Source organism: Zingiber officinale, chromosome 8A, assembly GCF_018446385.1.
Source record: "Zingiber officinale cultivar Zhangliang chromosome 8A, Zo_v1.1, whole genome shotgun sequence".
In the NCBI taxonomy this organism is placed as follows: Eukaryota; Viridiplantae; Streptophyta; class Magnoliopsida; order Zingiberales; family Zingiberaceae; genus Zingiber; species Zingiber officinale.
This window is the reverse complement of record NC_056000.1, coordinates 104,969,645-104,981,736: the sequence shown is the minus strand read 5'-3', so window position 1 is coordinate 104,981,736 and position 12,092 is coordinate 104,969,645.

The following is a 12,092-nucleotide window of genomic DNA, read 5'->3' as shown; positions in this document are numbered from 1 at the left end:
CACCTATCATAATGTTCCATTCGATTATGGAACAAAAACTAGGGCTAGGGAGACCACCACCAAGGTCACAAGGGGAGTCACCCCTAGAGTTGATCTTGATGAGTCCCAAATGATCAAGGCTTTAAAGCCTAGGAGGGTCATTAGGAGGGTTGCTAGGGAAGTTATCCCTAGTGAATATTTAGTGAACCCAATGAGCTCTAATAGGTATTGGGTTCCTAGGAGCATCTTCTCTACCCCATAGATGAGTTAGAGAGTGTCAACTCCGATTAGAAGGGTAGTTAACCCAACTTTGAGGAAATTGACACTCAAGGAGCATTTTCAAGGTTTTGAGAACTTTTGAAAATGAAATGGAATTATCATTTACTCCTTTGAAAAGTTAAATGTGCCTAAAGATTGAAAATTTCATTTTTAATCTCAATTGGCACAATTTGGGAAAATCTAGAGAACTCTCGAAAAAAAATGAAACATGCTAAGTTTTGAGGATAAATTTGATCTTTAAATGGCATGAATTAATCTAGAGTTCAAGAAGTGTCAAAATTAGGTTTTTGGCATTTTGGGGCAATCTAGGATTAAATTTGAAGTTAGCCAAGTGGTTAAGGATACTTAGATAGGTAATCTAGGTATATTTATTTATGCTAAATCTTGCCATGATTGTTTGCCCTCACATGTCATGACATCATGTTTAGTCTTATTATCATTTGAAATGTCATGATAATGCTTAGACTAGTTTTTATGTCATGTTTATTTAAGTTTCAAACTTTATGCCATGACATTATGACATTGGCACATGTTTTCATTTATGATACCATTTTATGCCATGTCATCATCTCTTGCATTAATAATCAATTGAATTGATTTAAGGATGAAAAACACATTTTGATATTGAGATCAAATTTGTGTTTAGAAAATGCATGAGACCTTAGTCTAAGATACCTAAACCCATATCTCACATTAAAATTGCCATGGATGTGTTTGATACACTTTAGATGTGTGTGAGATATTAGGATTATGAATTAGGATCAAGGTGCATAGTTCTTGTACCTAGATGAGCCTAATTCAAGAAATGGAGGATCATAGGGAAAGCTTGTGTACAAGTCATGTACATTTAGCCCTAAGATTATGGTCCTAAATTAAAAGGTTTAAAATCATTTTGAAATTGATTTGGAAAACCTTGATGAAGCCATCTTAGTGATTGCATTCATCATTGAACATTGTGATACAAAGTTGAGTTAAACTTGAACTATTTCAAAGTTTTTGAACTTTGTATCAAGATTGAAAATGGAAGTTATTTTCATAGAAAACTATTTTTCCATGATAGTATATGTTATGAGGAATGTATCCTCAAAATTTCACAATTTTTTGAATTTTCTGGAATTTTCTAGGAGTTTCTGAATTTCGGGAAGGAAATTTCAGAAATCTCCTGTCAGAGTCTGGATCGGTCTGGGGACCGATCCAGGGAAGTCCTGATCGGTCTGCGGACCGATCCAGTGAAGCATGGATCGGTCTGCAGACCGATCCAGTAAGATCCAGAGAGCTTGGTGCGATCTGGTGAAGGCCTGATCGGTCTGGTGACCGATCAGTGACGATCCAGTGCGATCAATGAAGCATGGATCGGTCTGGGGACTGATCCAGGGGGTTTTGATCGGTCTTAGGACCGATCAGTGCGTGCCAGTTTCTGATTTTCAGCAGGTGTCTGAAATTTCAGCTTTTGGGAGTTGAGTTTCGAGTTTCTAAAGGTTTGAAACTCTCCAAGACATTGTTGGTGCAATGGTCAAGGGGGAGTTGACCTTTAGGGGGAATTTTTACCTAATTGTCAAGGGGAGTTGACTCTTAGGGGGAGTTTTTACTCCTTAAGACTTTTGAGGATTAGTGACATAGGATTGTCACTAAGTTGATTGTTGAGTTTAGTATCAAGGGGGAAATTAAGAGTTTCAATGAAAGGTATGGGACTTTCATTAGGAGGAAACTTTTGACCTTGATTCTCTCTTTTTGATGTGTGTCAAAAAGGGGGAGAGTGTTGGAGAATGAGAGAATGTTCTAGATAATGTTCAAGGAAGAACATTGAAGAACATTGGGAAACCTAAGTTAGGTTATCGGATTAACCTAACTTGATTATGGTTTTGTCAAACATCAAAAAGGGGGAGATTGTTGGTGCAACCTTAGGTCAAGGTTGACCTGACTCAAGTTGACCTGACTCGAGTTGTATTTTGATGTTTGACTTAGGAAGATTGTTGGTGCAACCTTATGTCAAGGTTGACCTGGTTGAGTTGTATTTTGATGTTTGACACTCATGGAAGAGTTGTATTCTTGATATGGGACAAATGTTTGGGAGATTATTGGTGCAACGTAGGTCAAGGTTGACCTGATCCGGGAAAGAGTCCAAGTATAGAGACTTAGCAACGGAAAAAGTCCAAGCAGGGAACTTGGCACTGGAAAAGTCCAAGCGGGGGCACGCGAAAAGTCAAGTGTGGAGACTTGGCACGGAAAAGTCCAAGTATGGAGACTTGGCTGGAAAAGTCCAAGTATGGAGACTTGGCAGGAAAAGTCCAAGTATGGAGACTTGGCAAGTCCTAACTGGGATGTTAGGCGGTGTGAAAGTCCCGTGAGTGAAGCCGAGCAGTGGGAAAGTCACGTGAGTGAAGCCGGGCAATGGGAAGTCCTAACTGGGATGTTAGGCGGTGTGGAAAGTCACAGTGAGTGAAGCCGAGGCGGTGGGAAAGTCTAACGGGATGTTAGGCGGTTGGAAAGTCTGGTGAGTGAAGCAGGCGGTGAGAAAGTCCTAACTGGGATGTTAGGCGGTGTGGAAATCTGGTGAGTGAAGCCGGTGAAAGTTGAGTGGTGATGGCAAGGAAGGAAAATCCAGATGGATCATGGATGATCGGACATCCGGTGTTGAGAAAGTCCAAGTAGGTCAAAGGTTGACCGGACACTTGGCGGGGAATTCTAGCAGTCGAGGGTGACCAGATGCTAGTACCAACAGTCGAGGTTGACCGAATGTTGGTTTGGAAGGCTTGGGACTTGGTTGGGCAAAACCAAGTCACTGGTTATCTGATCGATGTCGTGACCGATCGATTGTCTCTTGATCGGTATCGATCGGTGCACCGATCGAAGGTGATCGATGGCTGCGAAAGATGCTGATCGGTGCGTGGACCAATCGGGAGCTTCCTGATCGGTCGTGGCGACCGTCGGAGATGATGTCGCGGAAGGAAGAGCTTCAAAGCCAAGAGTTGGGATCGGTGCGTGGACCGATCCGGTTCTTTGATCGGTCCACGGCATCGATCGAGTACGCTGCAATTTTACGTACGCGGCTGACCGATGCAGGGACTTATCGGTGCGGGGCTGATCGGTCCACAAACCGATCGAGGGTTCTAGCCGTTGCAGCGCAGCTAGTTTCTTCATTGTTTCTTCTTGGCGGTATAAAGGAGGCGTGGGCATCTTACGTCTTTGCTTCTTTCTCTTCTCTTACGCTTTCTGAGCTGGCTTACGGTGCTTGAGCTTTGTTGAGCTCTTCTTCGCAAGCTTCGCGTGAGCTTCTTTCTTGACTGAGCTGCTGCTGTGGTTGGCGTCTGAGAAGCTGTTGCTTCTTCAACAGTCGACAAGAAGGCAAGGGTTGTTTACATTTGCTGTGTATTTACTTCTTGCTTCTCTTGTATTTGTACTCCTTATCTTGCTGTTGCAAGAAGTAGTTGTGGCGAGGGTTCTCCACCCATAAGGAGCTCATATTTAGCCGGTTCTCCGGGGACTCATCCACCGACGGATTGGTAGGCTTCGTCCACCTTACGGACACGCCGAGGAGTAGGAGTTCATCTCCGAACCTCGTTACATCGGTTTGTTTTTCTTCTCCTCAGTTTCTTCCTTGTATTTCCGCTGCGACTAACCCTAACTGTAGGAAGAACGCGAGAATTTGGGGCGGCTATTCACACCCCCCCTCTCTAGCCGAGTACGAACGATCCCAACACAAAGCACCCTACCGCATGGCTCCAGCAGAACTGAAGGAACTTCATGAGCAACTACAGGAGCTGCTTGACAAGGGCTTCATACGTCCTAGTCACTCACCATGGGGAGCGCCTATATTGTTCGTGAAGAAGAAGGACGGGAGCATGCACCTGTGTATGGATTACCGAGCACTGAACCAAGTCACGATCAAGAATAGGTATCCTCTTCCCAGAATTGATGACCTGTTCGATCAGCTAAAGGGAGAAGCAGTGTTCTCTAAGATAGACCTCAGATCAGGTTATCATCAGGTGAAGGTTAAAGAAGGGGATATACCCAAGACAGCATTCAGGACTAGATATGGACATTACGAGTTCGTAGTCATGCCCTTTGACGTGACAAATGCTCCAGCTACTTTCATGGACCTCATGAACATAGTATTCAGGGACTACCTAGATAGATTTGTTATTGTGTTTATCGATGACATCCTTATCTATTCAGGAACTCAGGAAGAACACGCAGAGCACCTAAGAATAGTATTGCAGACCCTTCAGCAGAATCAGCTGTACGCCTAGTTCACGAAATGTGAATTTTGGTTAGATCAGGTGTCCTTCCTGGGCCACATCATCTCAAAGGATGGTATCATGGTAGACCCCAGTAAGATAGAAGCTGTGAGTAACTGGAAAAGACCCAAGAACGCCAGTGAAATCAGAAGCTTTTTGGGACTAGCAGGCTATTACAGAAAGTTCGTAGAGGATTTCTCCAGGATAGCCTCTCCACTGACAGCTCTTACCAGAAAGAACAGAAAATTTCAGTGGACAGAGGACTGTGAGAATAGCTTTAGCGAGTTAAAGAGGAGATTGACCAGTGCTCCCATTTTGACTCTACCAGAAAACACAGACAGCTTTGACAATTATAGTGATGCATCTAAATTGGGACTAGGAGCAGTGCTGATGCAAAATGGCAAGGTGATCGCCTATGCCTCCAAACAACTCAAAGACTATGAGAGGAACTATCCTACTCATGACCTTGAGCTTGCAGCAGTTGTGTTCGCTCTCAAAATTTGGAGACATTACCTGTATGGAGCTCAGTGTAGAGTGTATACAGATCACCAGAGTCTGAAATATTTCTTCACTCAGAAGGACTTGAATATGCGACAGCGCAGATGGCTAGAGCTGGTCAAGGACTATGACATAGACATCCTCTACCACCCAGGAAAAGCCAATAAGGTAGCAGATGCGCTTAGCAGGAAGTCCAGTGCTACCTTATTATCACTAGCAGCCATGTCACCACCCCTACAGAGGGAAATCACAGATTTCGGTCTCGAACTTATAGTGGGACAACTCTCTACTATGACATTAGCATCTACCCTGCTTGGTGACATCCAGATAGCTCAGGAACATGATCCTGAAATCCAGAAAATCAAGCAAGGGTTAACAGAATCAGAAAGTGGAGAGTTCAGGGTCTCAGATAGTGGGGTATTATATTTTGGTGACAGACTATGTATTCCAGATCAGAAGGAACTACAAAGAAAGATTTTAGACGAGGCTCACAGGACTCCCTACGCGATTCATCCGGGCTCCACCAAAATGTACCAAGACCTGAAGAGATGTTTTTGGTGGCCTGGGATGAAAAGAGACATCGCTAGATATGTCAGCATCTGTCTAACCTGTCAGAGGGTCAAGCCAGAACACCAGAGGCCAGGAGGAGTTCTGCAGCCTATCCAGATCCCAGAATGGAAGTGGGAGGATATTTTTATGGATTTCATAGTGGGACTACCCAGAACCACGAATGGTTTTAATACCATCTGGGTAATAGTCGACAGATTGACTAAATCAGCGCATTTCTTAGCTATCAGGATATACTATTCATGGAGCAACTAGCTCAATTGTATCTCAAGGAGATCGTTAGGCTACATGGAGTCCCACGAACCATTATTTCAGACAGAGACAGTAGATTCACGTCACACATCTGGGAGTGTGTACAGTCAGCATTGGGCACTAAGTTAAAATTTAGCACAGCTTTTCATCCTCAGACGGATGGTCAGACGGAGCGAGTAAATCAGGTACTTGAAGATATGCTCCAAGCATGTGCCCTAGACTTCAAGGGAAGTTGGTGCAAATATCTGAGTTTAGCAGAATTTGCATACAACAATAGCTATCAGGCCACCATCGGCATGGCACCTTACGAGGCTCTCTATGGGCGGAGGTGTAGATCTCCAATCTGCTGGTATGAGAGTGGTGAACAGAAAGAACTAGAACTTCAGACAGATCTAGTAGCAGATACCACAGCAGCTATACAGCAGATCCGCCAGAGAATAAAGACAGCTTAGAGCCGCCAGAAAAACTATGCTGATACACGGCGCAGACCTTTAGAGTTTTCAGTTGGGGATACAGTGTTCCTCAGAGTGGCTCCCATGAAGGGAGTAATGCGTTTTGGGAAGAAGGGCAAATGAAGTCCCAGATATGTGGGACCATACCTTATCACTAGAAGAGTTGGCAAAGTAGCATATGAGCTAGAGCTACCACAGGAGATGTCAGCCATCCATAATGTATTTCATGTCTCTATGCTGAAGAAGCATATCCCAGATTCCACCCAGGTGATTGAGCCCCAGCTGGTACAAGTCCGCTAAGATCTCAGCTATGACGGTCGGCCTATTCAGATAATAGACCGAGCAGTTAAGAAATTGCGGAACAGGGAGCTACCATTAGTGAAAGTAATTTGGCAAAGTCACACAGCAGAAGAGGCAACTTGGGAGACAGAAGCCAGTATGAGACAGAAGTACCCAGAGTTATTCTAAGTTCGAGGATGAACTTTTTATAAGGTATGGGGGATTGTAACGCCCAAAAATTCTCAAAATAATTATTAGAAATATCCTAGTATTTTTCTGGAATTTTAGGATATTTTTATGGAATTTTTAGAATAGCAGAAGTAGCAAAAATAAATAGAAAATGAAAATAGCCTACGCGGGAATTGAACCTGTGAGCTATTGGGTCCTACGACTTATAGCGGACTCTAGTAATCAAGTGAACCCAGCAGGGCCGTGCTGAACGGAAAGGGAAACAATTATATTTATATTTGAGTTGGGTGAATTTAACCACTTGATATAAATAGGAAATTATTAAGTGGGGTTGGGTTTTAACGCAACTCTTCTTCTCCTCAAACCCTCATCGCCGCCCACCTCTCCCTCCTCTTCCTCTCTCGGCGCACCAAGCCAAAGGGCTCTAGGAGCACCTTCCGGCGACGACTCCGACACGAGGATGCTTCCCTTCACGAGAGGAACACGTAGACGCGAGGGAACCGTCGAGAAGATCGTCTCCACCGGAAATCTAGCGATTAGAATCGTAAAAAAACTAGCACAGGATGTAAGAAACCTCTCACCTGCAGTATAAGTAGCTTCGTGTGATTGCATGTTTTAGTTTAGTAATTTATGGATTTTTGGGCACATAGGGTGTGCAGCAGTGCATACCAAGTGCTCGATAGTATGTTTAGTACAATTAAAACACAATTTAGACATTTTAACAGTTTTGCTAAATGCGATAGAAGCATTTAATTAGTATATGCAGTTTTAGTACAACTTATATGGACTACGGTCCAGTGGGTGGGCTCCCACAGTCGTCTCTAGGTTCAGACAACCTAGCTCTAGGTTCAGATAACCTAGAAAGAGCAAGACAAGAATTAATTAGCTATGTTTAGTATTTTATTTTCTCAGTAGCACTGTACTGGATTAGATATCCATTGGGTTGGGCTCCCATAGTCGTCCCTAGGTTCAGAAAACCTAGTAACCCTATTAAATTCGGGACTTGCAAACCCGGGTCTAATTAGGGATGCGCGCATAGCACGTACAGTTGCCGGGCCCATCAGCAGTATGATTATTATTTTAATCTATTTATGAATATAGTTTTCAAAACTTCACAATAGTTATGTGGATTCAGTACAGCTTTAGCATTAGTTTAGAATTAGTTCAGTTCAGTTTTTGTATCAGTTCAGTTTTCTATTGATACAATATGATAGCTTATGTTAGCACTTGTTGCCATGACTAGTTTGTTTGTATGCCATGCTATACTCTTACATGTTCAGTATTCATATGTTTCAAATAGCATGTTTTAAAGACATAAATTGCATCATATGCATGTTTTAGTGAGGTAGATGGTTTTTTACTAAACTCTCAAGCTTACAGATACTATTTTCCTTATACTGAAGATAAGGGTAAAGGAAAAATGGACTAGCGGAGGCTGAAGGTCAATGCAATGATGAAGATATGTGTGGATGGAACCTGGAATAAAGACCTTGGAGAAACTAGAAATAAATCTGAAACCTTAGCATTTTATTAAGTTGTTACTTTCCGCACTTCTAGTTATTTTAATGCTATGAATCATGAAAGATCGGTTTAGATTGTTAGTGTTCCTGCTTAGAATGTCAGTTGGTGTTATTGGGATGTTTATAGTCATGTTAGAACTTGTGGATGTGAATTTGGCATGAAACAGTGCTGAAATCAGACTTATGGTACGAAATCAGAAACCCCAATCGATCGGCCGATCGATTGGAGGCTTCTCAGTCGATCAGCCGATCGATTGAGAAGTTCGTACCGCGAACAGTAAGCTCCTGGATCGATCAGCCGATCGATCCGGATGCCTTCTGTCATTAACAGGAAGCCCTGGGATCGATCACTGGATCGATTTACCAGTCTGGATCGATCAGCCGATCGATCCAGGATATTAACCTGAGCACAGTAGCCATCGGAATCGATCCATGGATCTATTCAACAGCTTGCAATCGATTGAGTTCAATCTGGATCGATTGGGAATCTGGGTTTCGACCAAGAGACCTAGTAATTCAGCTCCTTGACCGTAGGGGATGTAGGATATCCCATGTATACCTTAGATTTCATCCCTTAGCACATGTAGGACCAAAAACTTGTATTAGCTTAGCAAAGTTTTAATTGGTACAGTTTTCCGCACCTTGACATAGTAATGGTCATGGAGATAGCTTAGCACGCATAATGTGACGGTCCAGCCTCGCAGCGTAGTCAGTAGGAGGCGGGGCGTTACAGAGTGGTATCAGAGCAAGTTCCATACTTCCTTCACACACATCAGCATTGAACCTGCAGCTTCCAAGTAAGAACACCTCTCCTCTTACTTATGTTTTCCTACTGTCATGTTTATGGATAGCTAAAGCATGTTGATATATGATAGTGTTTAACATGGTTGATTATAGTAAGTAGTTAAATGTGATAGTATTAGTTATGTATGTCCTCTCTTCCTTTAGAAATGGCAAGAGGACGCCCAGCTAGAAGGGCACCAACTACTGAGCCCCAGCACGAGGCAGGCAGTTCAGTGCCTCCCCCATACCTTACAGCATTAGTGGCTCAGTTACAGCAGCAGCTAGCGGAACAGCAATAGGAGATAGCCACCTTAAAGGCTAATCAGTAGAATACTCCCACTGTCACCCCGGAACCAAACATAGCAACCCCAGTAGTTATAGAGGTTCCACCAGTCCAGCCTACAGCACCAGTAGCCCCAGCAATAGAGGCAAAGAAAGAAGCCTATCTGATCCAGTGGCAGAGGGTCAAGCCCGAGAACTTCTCAGGCACCAGTGAACCATGGGATGCTCAAGCCTGGTTCAAAACACTGGAGAGCACAATGGAGCTTCTGGACTGGCCAGAACACGAGAAGGTGAAGTGAGCCTCATTCTGCCTAACAGGAGACGCACGTATGTGGTGGGAGAGAATTAGAGCGAAGCGGCCAGTAAACCAGATGACATGGGCTGACTTCGAGAAAGAATTCTTCGAGGAGTTCTTTCACATGCGGGTCACAAACCGCCACTACGACGAGTTCACTGAGTTTCGCCAGGGCAACCTTTCAGTGGAGGAAGCCGTGAAGAAATTCAACAGATTGGCTCGTCTATGCCCTGAACTAGTCAGCACAGAAAAAGAACGAGTTCGGTTGATGCTCAAGATGCTGAGGCCGGAGATAGCGATGAACGTGGCTGGCGGCGTTCATAGGCCGCAAACCACTGAAGAACTAGTCAGCAGTGCTCTGACCACCGGGCACTAACAGAACAATATCAAGCAGCAGAAGCAAGTCCTCTCAGAGTCCAAAGGGCAAGGAGGCTCAGGTACACAGAAACAACAGGGCCATAGCTCTAACTGGAAAGGGAACTCCAGCAGCAAGCGTAAACCAGGGAGTTACCCGAAAGGAGGACCAGCAAGTAAACAGCCTAGTTATCCCAAATGTGCTACTTGTGGGAAATTTCACCCAGGAGTTTGTCGCAAGGGCACACGAGGATGCTTTGAATGTAGACAGGAAGGGCATATGGCTAAGCAGTGCCCAAACAAGACAATTCTTCCTCAACCACAGCCGATTCAGTACGGAGGCCAACCAGCACAGCTACATCAGATGCAGGCCGCTTTAGATGGTCCACACATCAGCCAGGGCAGATTAGAAGCCCCTCCAGCTATGACTAATGCGAGGATCTACTCACTCACCAGAGAGGACGTAGCAAATGCCTCGACAGTTGTTTCAGGTCAGATCAGTATTTTATAGCAAAGTACAACTGTCTTATTCGATACTGGAGTAACCCATTCCTATATATCCAGGATATTTACAGAAAAGATAGCGATACCTCCAGAGGTACTTAGTGGTCAGTTCTTGACAACATTACCTTCAGGAGAAATTATGGCATCCACGTACTGGCTCAGAGCGGTGCCAGTCATTATAGCAGATAGAGAACTCCTTTGTGATATGATAGTGCTAGACATGACTGATTATGATGTCATCTTTGGATTGGACTTCCTGATCAAATACGGTGTCTCTATATAGTGTCGTAAACAGAAAGTCGTATTCAACCGGAAGCAAAAGTACAGTTCGAGTACATCGGAGAAGCAAAGAGAAAGGCCAAGAAGTTTCTCTCAGCCCTAAGAGCACAGAAATTAATGGATTCAGGATGTACGGGATTCCTAGCACATGTAGTCAATACCAGTCAGGACAAGGACCAACAGCTTGCAGGGGTCTGAGTCGTATGCGACTACCCAGTAGTCTTCCCTGAGGAGTTACCAGGTCTAGCACCAGACAGGGAGATTGAATTTGAGATAGAACTCATTCCCGGTATGAATCCTATCTCCAAAGCACCCTACCGCATGGCTCCAGCAGAAATGAAGGAACTTCATGAGTAACTACAGGAGCTGCTTGACAAGGGCTTCATACGTCCTAGTCACTCACCATGGGGAGCGCCTGTATTGTTCATGAAGAAGAAGAACGGGAGCATGCGCCTGTGTATGGATTACAGGGCACTGAACCAAGTCACGATCAAGAACAGGTATCCTCTTCTCAGAATTGATGACCTGTTCGATCAGCTAAAGGGAGCAGCAGTGTTCTCTAAGATAGACCTCAGATCAGGTTATCATCAGGTGAAGGTTAAAGAAGGGGATATACCCAAGACAACATTCAGGACTAGATACGGATATTACGAGTTCGTAGTCATGCCCTTTGGCATGACAAATGCTCCAGCTACTTTCATGGACCTCATGAACAGAGTATTCAGGGACTACCTAGATAGATTTGTTATTGTGTTTATCGATGACATCCTTATCTATTCAGGAACTCAGGAAGAACACGCAGAGCACCTGAGAATAGTATTGCAGACCCTTCAGCAGAATCAGTTGTACACCAAGTTCACGAAATGTGAATTTTGGTTAGATCAGGTGTCCTTCCTGGGCCACATCATCTCAAAGGATGGTATCATGGTAGACCCCAGTAAGATAGAAGCTGTGAGTAACTGGAAAAGACCTAAGAACGCCAGTGAAATCAGAAGCTTTTTGGGACTAGCAAGCTATTACAGAAAGTTCGTAGAGGATTTCTCCAGGATAGCCTCCCCACTGACAGCTCTTACCAGAAAGAACAGAAAATTTCAGTGGACAGAGGACTGTGAGAATTGCTTTAGCGAGTTAAAGAGGAGATTGACCAGTGCTCCCAATTTGACTCTACCAGAAAACACAGACAGCTTTGACATTTATAGTGATGTCTCTAAATTGGGACTAGGAGTAGTGCTGATGCAAAATGGCAAGGTGATCGCCTATGCCTCCAGACAACTTAAAGACTATGAGAGGAACTATCCTACTCATGACCTTGAGCTTGCAGCAGTTGTGTTCGCTCTCAAAA